The sequence below is a fragment of the Portunus trituberculatus genome, chromosome 17, assembly GCF_017591435.1.
Source record: "Portunus trituberculatus isolate SZX2019 chromosome 17, ASM1759143v1, whole genome shotgun sequence".
NCBI classification, from domain to species: domain Eukaryota; kingdom Metazoa; phylum Arthropoda; class Malacostraca; order Decapoda; family Portunidae; genus Portunus; species Portunus trituberculatus.
Window position 1 is genome coordinate 9030969 of NC_059271.1, and position 22041 is coordinate 9053009.

At 35.8% G+C, this 22041-nt stretch overlaps 1 long non-coding RNA gene across 1 annotated transcript in view; it reads right to left on the bottom strand.

Annotated features, from left to right (window-relative positions):
• LOC123505009 overlaps nucleotides 1-17226 on the bottom strand; it is a 37657-nt gene extending 20431 nt beyond the window's left edge. Inside the window, exons 1-2 of the long non-coding RNA XR_006675018.1 lie at nucleotides 17090-17226; nucleotides 14718-14763 (exon numbers count right to left, since the gene is read on the bottom strand). This is a non-coding gene — a long non-coding RNA (uncharacterized LOC123505009). The remainder of the gene's footprint in view (nucleotides 1-14717; nucleotides 14764-17089) is intronic.
• Between the last annotated feature and the right edge of the window lie 4815 nt (nucleotides 17227-22041).

Here is a 22041-nt window from a genome sequence, read left to right on the forward strand (position 1 = left end):
TCATATATATAACAAAACTTTCACTATCAAAAGCATACTGCAAGGTAATAATTTCTACCCTCTCTATTTTCTTTTCTCTGTCTGCCTCTCCCTCCCTTTTTCCGACCCTTCCTTTTTTCCCTCTGAACAAACACTGTCTGCCAATAATTCCATGCTCATGCTTCCCTTAACAGACAAACACTGGACGGCTGACTTTGCTGCTGCACGTTTCCAGCTTTTTAAAATTGATTTTCACACAATTAGTTTGCTGTAAAAAGACTAATATTACTTTTGTGTGAGATTATGATATTTTTCACTGTATTTACTACCATCATTTTCAATTACTTTGATAACGGTATTGGTGAAAGAAAAATAATGACTGAATTAATGAGTGACTTTTTTCTTTTATTTTTTATCATTTTCATATCAGTTCCCATTTATCTGCCTCTCTGTTTATCTATCCTACTGCTTATGTGTCTATTTATATCTATCTATTTTTTCTGTGTTTTTTTTTTTAGTTTTGTAAAAGTCTTCTTCAAGTTCTCTTTTTATCTTTTACCACTTTCTTGTTAGGTCCCATTTATCTGCTTGTGTACTTTATCTACCCTACTACTTATCTATCTGTCTTTATATGTCTATTTTTTTTTTTTTTTTTTAGCTTTTTATATAAGTCTTCTTCATGTATATGAGCATGTAATTATTTTGTCTGTCCATACATCCATCTATTCATCTATGTACCTGTTTATCTTTTTCACCTAACTATCTAATTACCTATGTATTTATTTATCTATCTACTTAAATATCTATGCATCTTTTAATCTACCTGTCGATTTGTGTACTTCTCTTTTTAATAATTTTCATTTGGCTACGAATTTGTCTATCCAGCTATCAAAATATCTACCTATCTATCTATCTCTATCTATCTATCTATTTCCCTACTTTTCTATTTTTCTATATGTAACTATTTATCAAGCTATCCACCTGTCTATCTATTTATCCTTCAATCTATCCATCTATTTATCAAGCTATCTATCTATCTATCAATCTATCCATACACTTACTACAACACATAAATCAATCAACCTCTCGCTCTCTCTTTTTCTCTCTTTCCACAGTACGCTGGCCTCGTATGTTCAGCATGGTGCGAAACCTAATGGAAACAAACACAGCCTTTCTTGATTAACAACCCGGGAGTGTTATTTGATGCGAATCAGTCACGTTACTTCACCAGCCTCAATTGTGTTCGCTCATTCCTGCTTTCATAATATCTGCCGGAGCGTCTTTATCTCCCCTCCCTAGTTTAGAGGCACAGAGTAAAAAAAATACGGAATTGGCAACATTCAAAGAGAGAGAGAGAGAGAGAGAGAGAGAGAGAGAGAGAGAGAGAGAGAGAGAGAGAGAGAGAGAGAGAGAGAGAGAGAGAGAGAGAGAGAGAGAGAATATAAGATCACAACATAGATATATAAGATTTGTGACGGGTTCAATTTGTCTCACCTGCAATGCAAATCCAGCCAATGTCAGACACACAGAGAGAATTGTCCCTTGTTTTCTCGACCGTTTTCCTTTATCATATTCATCCATTCCTTCTCTCCTTTACCTCCCATCTCGTTTACATTCTTCTTCCCTTCCTCTCACTTTCTTTCTCTCGTATTCTTTCCAGTTCTGCATTTCCTCTCCATTCTGACCCTTAAACTCATTATTCATATTTATCTTGTTTTTCTTTTCTTTACCTTTTATCTCTTTCTTTTCATTCTTCTGACCTCTCTCTCTCTCTCTCTCTCTCTCTCTCTCTCTCTCTCTCTCTCTCTCTCTCTCTCTCTCTCTCTCTCTCTCTCTCTCTCACTTCCCTTCTCTTATTCCATCCCTATTTTTACTCTCATCGTTTTTCTTTCCCTCACTTACATTTCTTCCTCATATTCTTCCGTTTCTTTATTTTCTCTTTATTTCCATTCCTCTCTCTAATATTACTCTTCCCTTCTTCGTATCTTTCTTCCCTTATAAGTTCCATATTTCTTCTCTTCGTAATTCTTCTTTTTCTTCTATTCTGATTATTTTTCCTTCCATCTTTCCTGCTTGCATTGCTCTTCCCTTTTCTCTCACTTTCCTTATATCTCTCCTGTTCATAACTCTCCCTGTTCCTTCTCCTCCCCGATACATTCCTCTCCTTTTCTAATCATTTATCCTCATTTATCCTTCTTACCATCCTCTCTCACATTCCTTTTCACATACCTTTCCTTCCTAACTACTTTTTCATCCGTTGTTTTTTTCACCCTGTTCCTCTTATACCTGATCCTCTTTGCCTTCCTTACCCGCCTGAACCTACACTACCTCTAGACCCACATACTTCCCCTGCCTTTTCTATCTCCTCCCTCGTCCGCTCCAGGAGGGAGAAGAGCCCCTGTTTGTACTGAAGGCGTGGTGTTTGCTAAGATGTCAGGCAGCATCCCAACCCCTGGTTTTATGTTGCTCTGCTTCTTCTGCCTTCGCATTCTCTTTCTCTGCCACTCTCATCCTTTCCCCTCTCTCTCTCTCTCTCTCTCTCTCTCTCTCTCTCTCTCTCTCTCTCTCTCTCTCTCTCTCTCTCTCTCTCTCAAGAACGCCACCCTCTTTTCGTTCTCTCTCTTAGTCTCTCTCTTTTTTCCCATTCTTATTTTTTTTTCTTCTTAGGTGTCACTTTCTTGGTCGGTTTATTAGCTTTCCTTTATGTAAACGTCATCTCTTTCCAAGGTGATGAATGGCTAGCTGGCACCGCACACACCACTTTCCCTTAATTTGTTCACGCTTAGTATATGACCCTTCTACTTTAACCCCTTCAATACTGGGACACATTTTTACCTTGAGATTTGTGTTCGATTAAATTATTTTATTGACATTAGGAGGGGTCTACGGAGATCAAAGGGTTAATGGCCACAGCCTTCTCTATTTTAATCCCCCGCATAATTTTCTGAAGCTGTATAAAGTCACTGAACGGTAAGCAGAATGAATATGCAAACGTCATGGTACTGAAGAGGTTATACTTTATTTTCTTTTTCTATGTCTGATGTCATTATCGTTTGTTACTTTCGTTTCATTAATTTATTTCGTTATGTGACATTTTACTGTATGGCATTACTTATTATTATCCTCTTTATCATATATCTTACTGTGAGCACTTCTTTTTCAATTTTTGCTCGGATCTTTCACTATTTATCGCCTTTATTATTTGTTGTTACTTTCATGTAATATTTTAGTTTCAGCATGTCATATTTTACTGTATTTCTTTTTTTATATAACGTAGTGTATTTTGCTCTAATGACCTCGTATTTATTTGCTTCATTCAGTCACATGTTTCCCTACTCCATATCTATGAATTCATTATCGTTCCTTATTTTAATGTTTCTGTATCAACATATATTTTGATAGAGATATTTTTACTTAATTTACTACGATGACTTTTTTTTAATCTTTATTTTAGCATAATGATTTTGCTACTTTACATTTTTTTTTCATTTTCATGTATTTAATTTCTTTTATTTCACTAATTCATATTTTACTGCCTAATGTCCTTTAATATGAGTTTTTTTTTTTCATATAACTATTTTCTTCCATTTCATAACGTCTTATCATCATGTTATGTCATATTCTAATTGCAATACATTTATTTACTCCTCTATACATTTTTACTAACTATTTGACTAATTACCTATTCTTTTCTACATTTTCATTTTTGAGGATCCGTTTTTATTCATTACTTTTTTGAGTCTAGTTAACTCTTTCATTAGGATTTTTCCTCTTATCGTTTGATTAAAATTTATTTTATCTTTACCTTGATGTTCTCTACTTTCTCATTTTTTTCTTGGATTCTTCACTGTTTTCGTTTCTTTTATTCACATATATACTTCATATACTGTATTATGTTATCATAAATTAATATTTCTACCTTTCATTCGTCATATTCCTATCAATATTTGTTTTCCTCACTTTTTCTCTTTTAAGGACGTATTTTGATAAACATAGTTTTCCTTTTTCTTTTATCTATTTTCCACGGAGTATTTTTACATCTCGTCAGGTGTTGCCAAAGAATTCTCTATTCTACACTTTTTATCCCTTAATTAATATTTCATACTCTGAATTTTCAACAACCTATCTTCATTTAACACGTTGCTAGCTAGTTCTCTCTCTCTCTCTCTCTCTCTCTCTCTCTCTCTCTCTCTCTCTCTCTGTTCCTTCTTGCTAAAAATTTAGCAAAACTTATCTACATGTGTATATTAATTCTGTTTTTATTAATTTATTTATACTCTCTCTCTCTCTCTCTCTCTCTCTCTCTCTCTCTCTCTCTCTCTCTCTCTCTCTCTCTCTCTCTCTCTCTCTCTCTCTCTTCCAAAACCCTGTAAAAACGTACCTTAATATTTACCTTTCTCTCTCTCTCTCTCTCTCTCTCTCTCTGTGTGTGTGTGTGTGTGTGTGTGTGTGTGTGTGTGTGTGTGTGTGTGTGTGCAAAGCCCTGAAGAAAACGTACCTTAGTATTTACCTCTCTCTCTCTCTCTCTCTCTCTCTCTCTCTCTCTCTCTCTCCCTTCTGCTTCATTCCTGGCAAGCCGACTAATTCCAGGCTCCACCAGCACGCCAATGCCTTCTATTAAGATTCTGTAATTAAACTCTCCGACAAACAGATTCCTTCCAAAAATACCCACCTTCGCAATTTTAGATCAGGAGGGAAGTGGACTGTTCTGTGGTGCCTGGTGAAGGTTAAGTTACGTATTAATTTATCTACTTGTAGTTCGTGTATTGATTCGTTGTTTTGTTTGGGTATTTGTGTGTGTGTGTGTGTGTGTGTGTGTGTGTGTGTGTGTGTGTGTGTGTGTGTGTGTGTGTGTGTGTGTGTGTGTGTGCGTGCGTGGGTGTGTGTTTACTAAGTGTTGATGTCTCTTTGCGCAACCATAATGTAACTACATTATGGTATTAGTGTCAATGATGTGACTAAAATATAACATCATGTATGTCTGGTTGTGTCTGCTTAAAGTCATGTATATGTGAATTATGATGGTCGAGATGAGGTGGACGGGATGCGATAGACAGTAACAGCGCCATAATATTGTGTCGTGAATGGTCTTAGCCACACACACACACACACACACACACACACACACACACATATTTCCATTAAAACCGTGCGTTCCCGAGCATGCAAGGACGCCGATACACGCATGACTGGCCAGCGATACAAATACATTCACATTTATAACCTAAAAACACACAACAGCGTTTTGACTGAGCTACCACTTTCATGCACTTTTTTTTTCATATAATATATTTCTTTCCGATTTTGAATTTCAGATCATCCTGCACGTAAATGAAAAATTATCACATGATTTTCATTATAATTAGGAATTTCACGTTGATAACTTCATTAAATATTTAGGATGCATTGACTATGGTGATTTAATGATGAAGGTGATGATGATGATGATGATGATGATGATTATAATGATGATGATGGTGATGGTGATGGTGATGATCACCACCATGCCCGTACTCACCGCCATCCCCACCACGACAAGCAGCCATAATAATGATAATGATGATGATGATAATGATAATAATATTATCAATAGCAACAACAGCAATAATAATAACAATAATAATAGTTACCTATAGTTGCTAGTAATAATGATAACAGTAATAACAATAATAATAATAATAATAATAATAATAATATTATTATTATTATTATTATTATTATTATTATTATTATTATCATTATTATAAGGATACGGTGGTGAGCGTGGTATCGGGCAGACAGACGTACACGTGTAGGTTGGAATCCCACCACATACCACTTTGAAACTATGCCATTTGTCGAGTGGTTTAAAGTTACCTACATGTCACCATGATACCCAGGTTCTAGGTGGTTACACCAAAGATGCACTTGGGTGGTGATATGGGCCCTAATAAGGGTACCACTATAAATGAAATTGCCTGCTCTAATAATGGGCGGAAGCTTAACACCGCTTCCCACATATACTATTCAAGTATGCCTACAGGCGTTATAGGCCTTAACATAGAAAAAAAATAATAACAATAATAATAATAATAATAATAATAATAATAATAATAATAATAATAATAATAATAGAGAAAAGGATGAAAAGAAGGAGGGGAAAAAACGAAATCGAGGAAACAAAAGAACAGGGAAGAGAATAAAAATGTAAAGAAAAAAGAGAACTCTTACATGATGAGAGAAAGGAAGGCAAACATGACATGACAAACAGGAACGTAACATATAACACCAACAAAGAATAGACACTTCCTTTGTAAATAAAGCAACATAAGAGACCCATAGACACCTTGATAATTGAATGATGAGTACTAAAAAAATATATTATGAATCAGATGGTTAGCCGTCATTGTATTGCAGAGGAAAAGAGTCTCATGTGCAAGACAACTCTTAATTTCTTTTTATTTTTTTAGTAGTACCTTTCCATAGCAAATTACTTTATTTCCCGATTCCGTTTTCTATGATCTCTTCCTAAATAACCTTCACCTCAATTTTCTTTACTACATGCTTTACTCATTTCATTTTCTTCACAATAACCAAATCTACTTAAGAGTTACCACATTTAATTTCTTTCACTGATTCACTCCTTTCATTTTCCTTATAATCGCCAAACCCGAGGAATAATCAAATAAGTTATATATCTCCCAGTAAGGTAACGGAGGTGATGGAAGAGACGTGGCCTGAACAAACTTATCACCAAACCCACAATAACAAATACCATCACTAGGACAGGCAAATGTACGCCAGATGAATGCCAGTACGTCAACCGCGCATTCATTTTAGCAAGGAGGTAAAGAGATGGGTAGGAGTTAAGGAGAGTAGAGGTCGAAAGTATGTGTTAAGGCGACTGAAACTGCAAGTCACTAGAAGTATCGACTGAGCCCTTCTAGTCGGAACACGCTCACGTATAGCGAATGGAAAGTATCAGCTGGTTGGCGGGAAGTGAATGTAAACAAACGACTACTCAACAAGATGTCTTCCTCTGGTGACGATGACGATTGTGATCTAATTAAATCATCACAAGTACTCAATCCTCACCTCCAGCAACAAACACCCTGCATAGAGAGAAACAGTTCTTGTAGAGTGCCAGCGATCTCATCGAACGTCGACTTCGGTTAGCTTGTTTTGCTGTATAATTAATTTTTAAGGTCCCAAAAGTACTTTTTTTCCCCTTCAAGAAACTCCATCATCTCTACATCAGAACACCACATTTTCAAACCTTTTTCCGTGACGTCACAACGAAAAGAAAGTCACACATCGACAGAAAAAAATATATGCTGATGTTATTTTCTTTTTCATTGTTAAGTTGCAAATTACATCTCTCCTCCGTAGTGTTGAAGTCTAACATGTGAACTGTCGAACGTAATTACACCTCAGATATTTCATGGATTTTTCGCACTTAACGTCACCTCTGACTCTTGTTAAAGGTCGAACATCTCCGCGATCACGAATGATTACGGAACAACAATGAGAAGCACAATTAAATCGCTGTTTGAGCGAGCTTCGACATTTTACTCTACTACTGGTATGGGTCATTATCTGAGTTACTTCCACACTTCAGGTTGAGAAAATCCATTTCCACGTGGCAAAGATCACCAGTAGTTGCTCAAGAGTCTATGATACCAAAAAACGACAAAGATCAACAGCCGCACATTGATTGTGACCAGCAGCAATTGCATCACAGGAAGGACACTGCTCATAGCACTCTTTCCTTTTAATCCGTACAGCGTCAGAGACGTACGAGATACGTCGGCTACTCTGAGCGAACCGGGCGTCAGAGACGTATGAGATACGTCGGCGAGCTTTCTCGTGTTTTCGGAGGTATTGCGTCCTCAAAACCTACCATTATACTGCCATCATGCACTGTAGACATTGCTCATGCTGCCTCCTCGTCCCTGCTAACATGAATGCTTCCTGTATTTATTTATTACAATTCTGAACTTTAGCAGTTTCTGCTGCCTTCAGCTAGGTGTAGCGGGAAACTGACGCCTCAACTCCGCTAATATGAACAAAGCGTAATTTCCATTACTTACTCTTACCATTTCAGTTGTTTTTGGTAACTGTTATATTGTGGTAGTGAAAACTTTGTATGACATAAATAAGAATTTTCCAATCGCTTTGTTATAAGGAAAAACAAGTACATATTACTCGGAAAATATTTGCACCGTGAAAGGCAACACTCCTCGCGATATCTCGTGTCTATTTTTATCCACAAACACTCCCAAACAGCAAAACATGACATGTTGTTTCTCTTTCAACTCAGGAACGATATTATGCATGTGTCCAACTCGGGGATCGACTGGTGAGAAACGAGGAAGCGAATAAACTAGTCACATAAGGCTTTGCTAAGTCGCTAACCTTAGCGCAAAATATCTCGCACCAATTAATACCATTTCCAGTCAGTTCTGGGAGGAATGACTGTCATTTTCACTTGTTTTACATCATTTAAGACTGGTTTAGCAAAAAAAAAAAAAAAATCCATGATGTGGCCAGCACTGGCGAAATTACAAAGTCTCAGATCTGCTGACGCTGTACGGGATAAATAGGGTAATGAGAAAAAAAATGTCTCCTAATGAATATCATCACACGTTCAGTAACAATGCAAGGCCTTACTCAATAAGAATATAATCTTGGGCATATCATTATATTAAGCGTAAATAGAAGTCAGCTGATTAAGTAATGTGCTAAGAGCAGCAATAAGTGAAATATGACTGTCATGGCGGCGGCAGGAGAGCTGTGTCTGTCAGTGCTGCTCTTTTTCACGAAACAAGGCAGAAAAATGAGTTCTACAATGCTGTAACTGTACTGAGCCCAAAGTGAATATATGGTGAAAGAACAAGTGAGGTCTGCAAGATCGAGTGACGCCTAAAAGAACAAATAAATGCAGTGAAACTAATTCCAGTGTGGTTGTATGTCTGACAATGACGTGTAGAGTGCAGCTGAATGAGTGAGCTGATGTGGTCCAGACATTTATCTGCAGCAATGGGCATCAATCAAGATTTTGTGAAGGCCTTCATTAGTGCATTGAGTGAGGTCAAGTTGTCTAAAAAAAATCGAGGAGGTAATATGTGAACGCCTCATCTGAAACGTACATGATCTGAGTGAAGTCATTAAAGAGCGTGACGTCAAAATCACCGAGCTGGAGAGAGAAGTATCAAGGAAATGGTGGATCAACAAGAACAGTATTCCAGGCTTAATAATCTGAGAATAACTGGAATTGAAGAGAAGGAGACAGATGTTGTCAAGGTGAATTTAGACTTCATAAACAGCTAAGTAGTTAACGAGTCTCAACAAGTTACTTTGGACAACATCGATAGACTATATCGGCTGGGACGAAAACAAGGAACTTCTCGCCCCATATTGGTTCGGTTTGCAAGGTCTAGAGCACGACAGAGAGTCTACGCAATTCGACCGAGACTGAACCCGAAACAGTGACTTGGAGTGCCTGGGAGGCCATGGGGAGTGGCAGCCGCGATAACCGAAGCTTCAATCAAGTACGCCGACGCCAAGTTCCGCTTAGGCAGTTTACATCAACGAAGACCTAACCAAGATAAAGGTTACCCTGATCTGGCATGCCCCACAGGCGAAGCTGGACAAAAAGATTCGTGATTGTTGGTCATCGGATGGAAACATTCTACTCAGAGATCTTAAGAATACAGTTAGGCCATTAAAAAACATTAACAATATCAATACCATAATACACGAGAATGAATGAAAAATAAGGAGAATGTGAATACTAATAAAAATGAGAGAGAGAGAGAGAGAGAGAGAGAGAGAGAGAGAGAGAGAGAGAGAGAGAGAGAGAGAGAGAGAGAGAGAGAGAGAGAGAGAGATGTTAATATTTTGTGTTACTTTGCTGTTATGAATAGGCTACTACTTAAGATGTGTGTGTGTGTGTGTGTGTGTGTGTGTGTGTGTGTGTGTGTGTGTGTGTGTGTGTGTGTGTGTGTGTGTGTGTGTGTGTGTGTGTGTGTGTGTGTGTGTGTGTGTGCCGGTAAAGAAAATGGTAACATTATAATTGGATACTGTAATTTTTCATCTTTCGATTTAATCTTATATATTAATATTGTGTGCAGAAGAGAGAGAGAGAGAGAGAGAGAGAGAGAGAGAGAGAGAGAGAGAGAGAGAGAGAGAGAGACGGTGACCATGGTGTTTAACGATATGTTAATATTTTGTGTTACTTTGCTGTTATGAATTCTACTGAAGATGTGTGTGTGTGTGTGTGTGTGTGTGTGTGTGTGTGTGTGTGTGTGTGTGTGTGTGTGTGTGTGTGTGTGAACAAAACGGTTGCGTGATAATGGCTTACTGAAATTTTCCATTTTAATATTATTCATTTTTTATTTTTCTAGTGTTCCTGTAGGAAGACTACTGATTTTCACATGAACGCTAAATGGGCTACATCAATATTAATACCTTAGTATGAATATAATATTTCTTTTCCAGTTTAAATTTAGTCATACGTATAATGTTTTGTGTATGGTCTTTATATATCACTTTATACAATGATAGAGGTATTACATTGTAGTAAACTTAATATTTGGGAATGATGATCAACTTTAAGTATGATTTCATATTCAAGATAATAATATACCATATGAAGCAGTACTATGTTGATGTCTTGTGGAGAATGTAGAGAAGTCTTGGAGGGTGAGAGTGTTTTGTGTGAACTGTACGAAGACCTTTTTCATGACAGATGTTGTCATGGAATGTTTCAGGTGTAGTTCCAGTGTTTTCCCTTTTAATGGTACTGGGAGTGATGAGGAATTCGTGATATATCTCCGTGAACATTTTCAACCACCTCTAACCCAAACTCAATTAGATTGTCTTACTTCAATCCATTATAATTAAATAATATAGAAACAGAAACATTTCTTGATGATGCTAACCCAGATGAACAGTTTTTTATTCTTATACAGTCAAGTAATATATCAAGTAAATATTTGGATGAAAATAGCTTTAATAAAGAATTCGAAGAAATAAGTAAACGTTACAACTTCTCTTTATTACACTTAAATATTTGCAGTGTACCAAAATAATCTAAATAATCTTGCAACTTGTGTGCAAAATATAAAAATTAACTTTGATGTTATTGGCCTCATTGAAACGTGGATAAATGAAGCAAATACTAATTTGTATAACATAGAAGGCTATGCACAAAGGGACCTATACAGAAAAGAGAGATGAGGAGGGGGCGTTTCGTTATATGTTAAAGAAGATACTGTGTTTCATGATAGAGATGACTTAACATTTAATAATAATATCGTTGAATCATTATCTATAGAGATGAGTAGTTCAGAACAAAAAAACAAAAACAAATAATAATTTGAGTTGTCTATAAACCTCCTTATGCACCAATTGATCCCTTTCTTGATTCCTTTAATTACATGTTAAGTATTGTGAATAAGGAACAAAAAGAGACATATATCATGGAAAACTTTAACCTAGATTTGCTTAGAGATGAAAGATATTTGCCAACGTTAAATTTCATAAATACTTTGATAAGCTACTCCTTTTTACCATTAATTAATAAACCGATATGAATTACTAGCACTACAGCTACCCTCATTGATAATATATTTAGTAATAATATTCACAGTAATAATTTTGCCAACGGTGTACACAGATATCTTTGACCACCTTCATATACTCTGTGTTAAGAAAACCTATGAGGGTAGGATGAAGAAATTTCTTGAAATTTGTATTAATGTAAACTGGGATGATATTGTCCATATTAATGACTGCCAAGAAGCATTCACTAAATTCCATTATGAGTTTTCCAATTGTTGTGATGAGACATTCCCAATAGTTTCAATTAGATTAGGTTACAAACATAGAAAACTATGGTTAACGCCGGCTATGAAAGAATCAATAAAAAACTAAAAATAAATTATACAGGCTGCAATTAAAAAGGTCTTCTAAATTAAATATAGATAATTACAAGCTATACAAAAGAAATCTTCAAAAGTTAATTCGTCAAGCTGAATGTAGTTATTACGACGAACAGTTAAAAGTACAATATGTGAAACATTAAAAAATCTTTGCAAGTAAGTAATTAAATTATTAACAAAAAGAGGGAAAACAACTATGAAATGAAACCAAATTATGGTGAATGATAAAACAAAAGAGAATACTGAAATTATTGCTGATGCTTTTAATGATTTCTTTGTAAATATTGGAAAGAATATCAGTGATTCTTTACCTTTAAGTAAGCGAAATTACTCCTCATACTTATCAGCCCCAAACCACAACTCTATTTTCTTGCAGCCTACAGACAACTACGAGTTCACTAATGTAATACAAATGTTAAAGAGAAAAACCCAGGATATGATGATATAACAGCTAACTTTATTAAGAGGCTATATCCGGCTTTCTTAAAGACTCTGACGCATATTATAAATCAATAATTTTTACAAGGAGTGTTTCCACAGGAAATATAAACTGCTAAATTTATTCACATATTTAAAGGAGGGGACTGTACACTAATGAACAATTATCGGCCAGTTTCAGTATTAAGTGTTTTCTCTAAAATATTGGACAAATAATGAATAAGAGATTGAATTTATAAAGTTACACACCATTGTACATAAATGTCAATTTGGCTTTAGAGAAGGATGTGGAACCGACTTAGCTTTGATTATTATTGTTGATACAATATCAGAAGCATTGGATGCTGGTGATTATGTTCTCGGGGTATTTCTTGACTTAATAAAAGCATTTGATATTGTTAATCTTTGTTACATAAAGTACAACGGTATGGAATAAGAGGTATAGCTTATAAATGGATAAAAAGTTATTTGACAAACAGATATCAGTATGTTTTATTTAATGACGTAAAATCAGATTTCTTACGTATTTAGGTCTGGTGTTCCACAAGGGTCAATTTTGCGATCCTTATTGTTATATATATATATATATATATATATATATATATATATATATATATATATATATATATATATATATATATATATATATATATATATATATATATATATATATATATATATATATATATATATATATATATATATATATATATATATATATATATATATATATATATATGTGTTACAGTTAATACGTATAATCAGTTAATATGTATATTCCCTGAAAAAAACAGTTAATACATATATTACCTGTTTCACTCAGGGAATATACATAATACCTAAAAATTTCAGTTATTATACATATTACCTGAAATGTGGAGGCATTTTTTATACATATTCCCTAAACTGAAAATTGAAGGGGTGAAGTGAAAGCTGTTGTCACTTGTATGTCACTCACTCTCCAATAGGCCTATGAACAATATGACTATTGACTACTGCCCTTTGTGAGTGTGGCAGTGGACCAGTTTTGGTGCAGGAAGTGGTTGGTATATGGTTGTTCGCAGTATGAGTAAAAGCATCACGTATCTTTCTTAGGTTAGGTTAGGTTAAGTTTGGTTAGGTTAGGTTAGGTTAGGTTAGGTAACAAATGTCACTTTTAGTATTGTCAATCCTAAAAATTTGATTGGAGTCATTGTTGAAAGAGATTCACAAGAGATGTACAAAATTGCAACCAAAAGTGGTGTGCTAGACGGAAAATTTAGTAGAAATCAATTTGACATTTGCGGGTACGCTCTGTACTCCATTGAAGACATGGATATGCAAACGACACTTCCACTGAGAAAAGCAGTCCAGGAGGTTTCTACTTGCGGAGGTCAAGGTTTTGTGAGATGTAATTGTCACGGAACAAGAAGATGTTAGACAAAAAGATGCAAATGCTTTAAATCTCAGCTGAAATGTAACTCAAGATGTCATTCTAAACTGCCATGTAACAACAAAGCGTAACAAATGTCACTTTTAGTATTGTCTTGAATTTTTACATATCATGTTTTACGAATAAAGATGTGCTGAAAATAAATGAATATCATGAGTTATCGTATTTTACAAATGTCACTTTTAGTGTTGTCTTGAATTTTTACATATTATGTTTTACGAATAAAGATGTGTTGGAAATTTTCAGTTTAGGGAATATGTATAAAAAATGCCTCCAAATTTTAGGTAATATGTATAATAACTGAAATTTTTAGGTATTATGTATATTCCCTGAGTGAAACAGGTAATATATGTATTAACTGTTTTTTTCAGGGAATATACATATTAACTGATTATACGTATTAACTGTAACACACACACACACACACACACATATATATATATATATATATATATATATATATATATATATATATATATATATATATATATATATATATATATGAATGATATTGTTAGCATTTCAACGCTATTGTTACCAATACTTTTTGCAGACGACACAAATTAATTTCTTAAAGGTTCTAATATTGATCAAATGGTCGTACAAACAAATATAGAATTGATAAAGTTGATGGATTGGATTCATGCAAATAAACTCTCATTGAATATCTAAGACACATTACATGATTTCCAAGAATAGAGGAAAAGTTGATATAAGTAATTCAATATATGATTATATCGATCGGATTAAGTTAAAGATTGTTGATTCAACAGAATTTTTAGGAGTAATAATATTGACAATAGACTGCCTTGGTCACAACATATTAATTAGATAAAAATAAAATTGCGAAAAGTATTGGGATTTTATGTAGGCCCAGGAAATTTTTCTACACCACAAATCTAGTAACAATATATAATAGTTTTATATAAGCATATATTACTTACGGGGTGGAAGTTTGAGGAACAGCAATTGATTGTTATATTCAGCAAGCTGTAAAATTAAAAAGAGAGGTCACTGTGAGTTATCAGATCTTCAAAACCCAGAAATCACACTATTATAATATTTAAAAAAAACTTTAAATACTACCATTTTCTCAAGTCTATATATATTGTGTTACAAAATTAGTGCATAAATATGTAAAAGAGTTAGTGCCGTCAGCACAAAGACATGTTTATCACGAGTGAGGACATAACTCTTACCCAACCAGACTGAGAGGCAAACTTCGCCTACCACAAGGCAGAACAACGATTATACATATTTAGATTTAAAGCAACTCACGTATTGAATGAAATGATAGAGTAGGTAGATCTTCACTGTTCTTTACCAACATACAAGTATAGAATCAAGAATTATCTAATTAACAAGTAATGAGATCAGGTAGCTCTATCAATAGAAAAAAAAAAAAAAAAAAAAAAATATATATATATATATATATATATATATATATATATATATATATATATATATATATATATATATATATATATATATATATATATATATATATATATATATATATATATATATATATTGTATATATTAACAACATTAGCCGTCAATATCACATACCATAGTGAGTTATATAGAGGAGGGCAAAATATACCAAAAAATATCAGTCCTCATTGTCAAACAAAACAAAACAATGTTTTTTTATGCAATTAAATCTTGTAATGTAATGTATACGCTTATGACAATAAAAGAATAAATAAATAAAAATAATAAATCCACTGTGTCCTTGACGAAACCGGATCTTTTTATTATGACAATTGTTTACATACCCTTACACTGTGCTCTCGGGCCGTAGTATGCGTGGTGAATGAGAAAGGTCCGGTTCTGGTGAAAATTATGCCTGATTATGATTGTTATGCTGAATCACCAAGACTGTAGAGTGGCACAGTTACTTGTCGCTTATTGCATTCATTCATTCTCTCTCTCTCTCTCTCTCTCTCTCTCTCTCTCTAGTGGATAGAGAGAGAGAGAGAGAGAGAGAGAGAGAGAGAGAGAGAGAGAGAGAGAGAGAGAGAGAGAAGGGGCGGGAAGGCAACGCGAGAATAACCTTGCTGGCCCTCTATGCAGCACGCACAGCAAATGAGATTATCACGGAGCACCAGGATCATTAAGTCCCGGCAAAATCCATCCAAAAGAATGACTTCCAGTGACGGCGCGGCGACCTTCATGAAAAAATGACGTGCCCGCGACAGGTGCGTCCCTCCCTCGCCCCGCACCGGAGGAAAGAACAGGAAAAGTAGGACGCGGGGACGAGAGACTACGAAGTGAATACCCGTCACTCATCTTCATCAAAATCTATAATGATGCTAAGTGCTTGTTTGTTCCCTGTTGCTTTTTTCTCTCTCCCGTTCTCTCGCGCTGCGATCTAATATCATATTTATAGAAAAAATCAGGTTTTTTTTTCGCATTCTTTGCTAATCAGTAAAGCTTAGTATGGAGTTATTTTCAACAAGTTGTCAGAATAAATAAAAATATCTATTGGTGATTTTTCTTCTTAATATTGGCAATAAGCAATGATATATCATAAAGCAATTCATATTAACAACGTTAATAATAAAAATAATAATAATAATAATAACAACGATAGCAATAACAACGATAACGTAACGCTTTGTAACCTCCTAACCTTCATCCCCTGAATCCCAACATAAGGTATACTTATCATTATTTGCCGACAGGATGAAATGGGCTAGGAATGGTCCAAACAGCGAGAAGTAAAACCTGCGAAGGGCTACAGTTACTCACGGTACATTAGTTGAAACAAGAATACCTTACAATGAAGCAAGCATTCAGTAAGTTGGACGGGAAGTGGAATTAGTTTAAAGGTAGAACAAAATGATGACGTATATTAATCCTGAGATGATGATGCCTCTAACAGCGACCAGTGTTTGGCTGCAAGATAACAATAATTTCGATAATTTACGTCTTCTTCGTCCAAAAATGTCGATCATTTGTTTGTCCACAAGCTTACGCACCTTATTAAAGCTTTACACCTAAATAAAACTACACTGCTAGAACACTGCAACACTACACGGATATTCTCAAAAGCTCGCCAAATGCTATAATTTGCAACGTAACGAACTTTTCATCGTCTTCATAAAAGTAAATCAATCAGTATGATAGAAAACAAAAAAATAAACAATCACCATAGTGCATTTCAGAGAGAGAGAGAGAGAGAGAGAGAGAGAGAGAGAGAGAGAGAGAGAGAGAGGAAGCGTAGAAGGGGCACAAGTAAACACAATGGTCAGAATTTACCATTTCTTACCAACACACAAATAATCTACGTATATCACATTACTGCACTGACCTCATTTTCCGGTAGAACAGTGGTTCGTTCCACCTCCTGATTTTCCACAACTCGGATCGCCAAGAGTATCTAGCACCTTTACAGTAAATGGTACGCGGGCGAATGCTTATCACAATGCCAGATGTGACGGAGTACTGATACTGACTGACTGTTGGGTGAGTCGGTGACTGGACATGAGTTGTGACGTCGACAAAACATCAGCAGGAGGCGAAAGTAAACATCCTTTCCCTTTAGTATGAATGCAATACTTTCTTAAATGGGTTGAGAAGTAAGAAATAAGTTTATTCTGATTTTTAGCGTGTTTTTAGCTTCTGTGATACAAAATATTGTAAGCTTGTATGTCAACAAAACACAGTAAAGGAAACTGATCATCTTTCCAATTTAGTATATGTGCACATCTTTGTTTGTTCTGATGAGTAGTAACAGGAAATAAATCTATAATGAAGTTTAGTATAATGTGTTTAAATATTTGAGATACGAAATACTGGGAGCTGATATGTCGACAAAATGCAGTTGCCGAAGTGGATAAATCATTTCTTATTACATATATCTTTAATTCCCGTTCATAAGGTTGATTAATATGAAATAAATACATACAAAAATTCGCTTTAATGTTTTATTTCCTTTCTTTTTCATCCCTGAGGTAGGATGTACTTATAGAATGTTACGTGAATTCACATCTAGGAAATACGGGTAGGGAAACCGCCGTAATCTTTCTTCTTATACTTCTAATTTTTAGTTATAAGGTACCAAAGAGATAAAGTAAATGCCTAAATTCTTATATCTTACCATTTCTTAAGGTACCGCGTACTTACCTAACTGTCCCTGATGCCAAGAAAATAGCGGAACTGAAACCACCACCATCTTAATGTCACGTGTGTCGATAACTTTCGTTCGAAGAGTTTAATAGAACGAAAGAAATGTTCGACACAATTCGATGTAATGCAGTCCCAGTTGCAAAGATGTTATGTCAAGCCGCGGTGTGTTTGACAAGTTATTTTGCTGAAGAAGACTCGGCGCGGCGTCACAATTTGCCAGCCGGATGGAGTTTGTGTGTTGAGTGACGGGCCTTGTTTGTTGCCACGGCGTGCTTATCCACTGGAAATTTGTATCCTTTTCCGAGGGAGAGGTAATCCATAGCTATAGGGTGATGAAATTTACTCTCTCTCTCTCTCTCTCTCTCTCTCTCTCTCTCTGTGTGTGTGTGTGTGTGTGTGTGTGTGTGTGTCGTTCAGCAAATATGTCTGATAGATGATTAAATTTACTACTTCTACTACTACTACTACTACTACTACTACTACTACTACTACTACTACGTGTGTGTGTGTGTGTGTGTGTGTGTGTAAGTGTGTGTGTGTGACTGTGTGTAAAGAAACTTGCCCTGAAAATTACACAAATGGCAGTATCTAGTAACTTATTGACTCCCTCCACCCTTCTCCCTCCTTCCTCTTCCTTCCTTCATATCCTCCCCTACCACCATCCCCTCGTCCATCCGTGACTTTCAAAACAGTTGCGTTTGAACAAGAGCGGTGTCGAAGCTCCGAAGAACATGGGGATAAAAATCAATATTTGCGAAAGCTAACCACGCGTGAGGCAATTTCTAGCTCATCTCGACTTGCAATGAGGCGTCTGAGAGAATTGATAAATGAATTGGCATGTAGTTATTTACATCGGAGCTTCATCTATCTGTGTAGTCTTGAGCGAGGTGCAGGGATGCTTTGTGATTCGAGGCACATGAGTGATTGATAAAAGGAAGGAAAAGCGGACAGGAGTGGTTCATAAAAGTGAAAGCTGGACGAGAATGATTGCCAAAGGAGAGAGAGAGAGAGAGAGAGAGAGAGAGAGAGAGAGAGAGAGAGAGAGAGCCACAAAAAACAGCTTCATTGATACCGGAATAAGAAAGAGGCTGACAAAGACTGATGGACGGTTGAGAGGCAGACACGAAGGATTGCAATAGCGCGGAGATGCCGCTGAAAGACAGAAAGCGCTCTTGTGATCGGTTGGGGAAGACGAGGGTATTTCTCTCTCTCTCTCTCTCTCTCTCTCTCTCTCTCTCTCTCTCTCTGATCCTCGAAAGAGACACAGACCTGCAATTCGTTAAATGTTGCGAGGAGACTAGAGGAGGGATTGAGATTATATTATTTACCTTTCTGTTCACATTTTTGATGGTATTTGTTGATCTTTTCTTTCATGGCTTGTACATTTACTGGTTAGACGAACGCTTCTCATTTGATGTTGCTAGACTTATATTTATTTATTTATTTATTTATTTTTGTGTCTTTTTTTTCTTTGGTTGGTGAAAGTGAAGTGAGGGCGTGATGTACAAATGGTGTTTTCGGTACTGGTTCGTGGAGTATCTTTCTTCCACCCTCTGTATACTATTTAATTCTCTACTTTTCTATTTGTACTGCTTCTCTCTCTCTCTCTCTCTCTCTCTCTCTCTCTCTCTCTCTCTCTCTCTCTCTCTCTCTCTCTCGTTCCGCCCTATAATACCCGATCACTTCCCCTCTTCCAGATTCAATACCATTTATCTCCCGCGAATTCTCTCTCTCTCTCTCTCTCTCTCTCTCTCTCTCTCTCTCTCTCTCTCTCTCTCTCTCTCTCTCTCTCTCTCTCTCTTTCCTTACACAAGTATTCCCACTTGACTTGCACTCGTTCTCTCTGCCATCCCACTTCTCTTCCGATCCCTTCTATAATCCCACTCAACGCTACCCCTTTACCCAATAATGCCACTTAAAACTCAGTCTTCCAAACCCATATTCTCCACTTAACTCTCTACGCTTCTCCAGCTTTTCACACTTAGGTACCTTTCTCTTCTATATATTCATTCAGGTTTTCTGTATAGTTTGTTTTTATCAGCCATTCAGCTTCGTTCATCTCGCTTGCCTTGTATTTGTTTAGGTTTTGTTTGAGTTAAAAGAATTCATTACTAGTTGTTTGGGATTTCTGCTGTCTTTGTTTTCCTTTTTTCCGTATCTTGTCTAATTTTTAAGGTTTTCTTTTGTTTCCTCATTGCTTTTACACGTTTTTCTATTTCTTTCCCTGGTTTTTCTATTACTACTCTTCCTCCTCTTCTTCTTTCTCCACCTCCTACTACTACTACTACTCCTACTAATCTTCGTCTTTAACATCCTCAACATCATAATCACCACTATCATGAATATCATAGTCACCACCATCAACAATAATAACATCTGTAATATTTCAACTTAACTTCTCCCTGTCTTCTTTAGTAGTCTATATGCAGTCTTGTATCTGTGGCAATCCGAGTTATTAAACCCCAATTTTACCTGATCCTTGTCCAAAAGTAGTCATCATTTATCATTGTTTTAGACTGCATTATTTTTTTTTTAACTTGAATTCTACAGTGAAGAAGTAAAGCAATAATAAAAAAAAAAACACACACCATTGCGGCCAAAAAAATAACATTCTTAACTCATATAGTTTTCTTTTTTTGCAACTTACCATCGAAGTTGAAGCGTAATATCCTTTAAAAATCCATTGCATTCACTTGGAATTATACAGTGAAGGAGTGACCCAATAACAAAAATAAAGAATTTCATATTTCTAACTCCTGTCGTTTTTTCCTTTCTAACTTGCCATCGAAATTAATGTGAACTATCCTTTAAACTTCGATTCCCTTTACCTTGAATCATAGAGTGAAGGAGCGAGGCAATAAGGAAATGATAGAAGCAACGTCCAGCAAGACTGCAATTGAATATTTCTAACCTCCAACATTTTTTTTCACTACCGTAACGAATCGCCTGCCATCGCAATTCACGTATATAATTCTTTAGCATTCATAAAACACGAATACCAATAAAATCCCAATGAGAACATACATACATAGCATAAATACGATAAATGTATTGGCGGTAAAAGTATGCCGGGTAACATTCCGCTCTCTTCCCATAAGGTTCAGAATGGCGTGTAGCACAAAGAGGAGGCGTTTAATATATTGATTCACGTGGGAAAGCGGCAGTAAGCTTCACACTTTTGAAATCGATTGCTTTGTGATGAGGCTGAGCATTACTGGGAGGATTTGCTGTGCTGTATTTCAAGTTAAAAGAGTTGATGAATGGTGAAATGATTCCTCTTATTGTTATTATATGCTTTCCTACTCCGCTCTCTCTGTCTCTCTCTCCCTCTCTCCCTGTTTCTGCCTCCGTCTCCGTCTCTTTCTGTCTCATTGTCTCACTGTCTTTGTCTGTTGTTTGTCTCTGTCTTTGTCTTAGCCTTTCGCCTATGTCTCTCTCTCTCTCTCTCTCTCTCTCTCTCTCTCTCTCTCTCTCTCTCTCTCTCTCTCGTATCGCCTCTCCCTTGGGTAACAGGACGCGGGACGAACTTTTTGCCTTTACCTGGTCAAATTAACGGTGATTTCTTCTCGCTAGCGAACCAACTCCTTAATTTCTTCCCTTTCTTTATTTTCCCTATTTTCTCGGGTTTTTTTCTTCTCTCTCTTTACAGTATTTTGTCTTGTCATAAATTATTGGTGTTGTTGTTCTTGTTGTTTTTTTTTCTTTTTGCTGCTGTTGTTTCTTCTCTTCCTTTCCTTTCCCCGTTTTTCTTCTTCACTTTGTCGCTTTTTTCTCTCTTCTACATTCTCCTCTTCCCACCTTTCTCTCTCTTTTTATTCTTGTCTTTCTGCAGGCTTTTCACTTTTATTTTTGTTTTCTTGTCTTCCTTGGCTTCCTTCTCCTCCTTCTCCTCCTCGTAAAACAAAACTTAAAGAAAAGGAAAGAGAGAAATATTTTTTTCGTGGATGTTAAAGTAAGACATTAATTAATCCTGTAACACGAATATATCTTGTGATATTTAAGTCTTTGATCACTTTATTATCATATTCGCCATGTAGAATGAAAAAAAAAAAAATGATAGACCGCACTTTTTTCATATATCTACATACCTATTCAGCCATTTACCAACGTACCAGTCTTCCTAAACACATACAC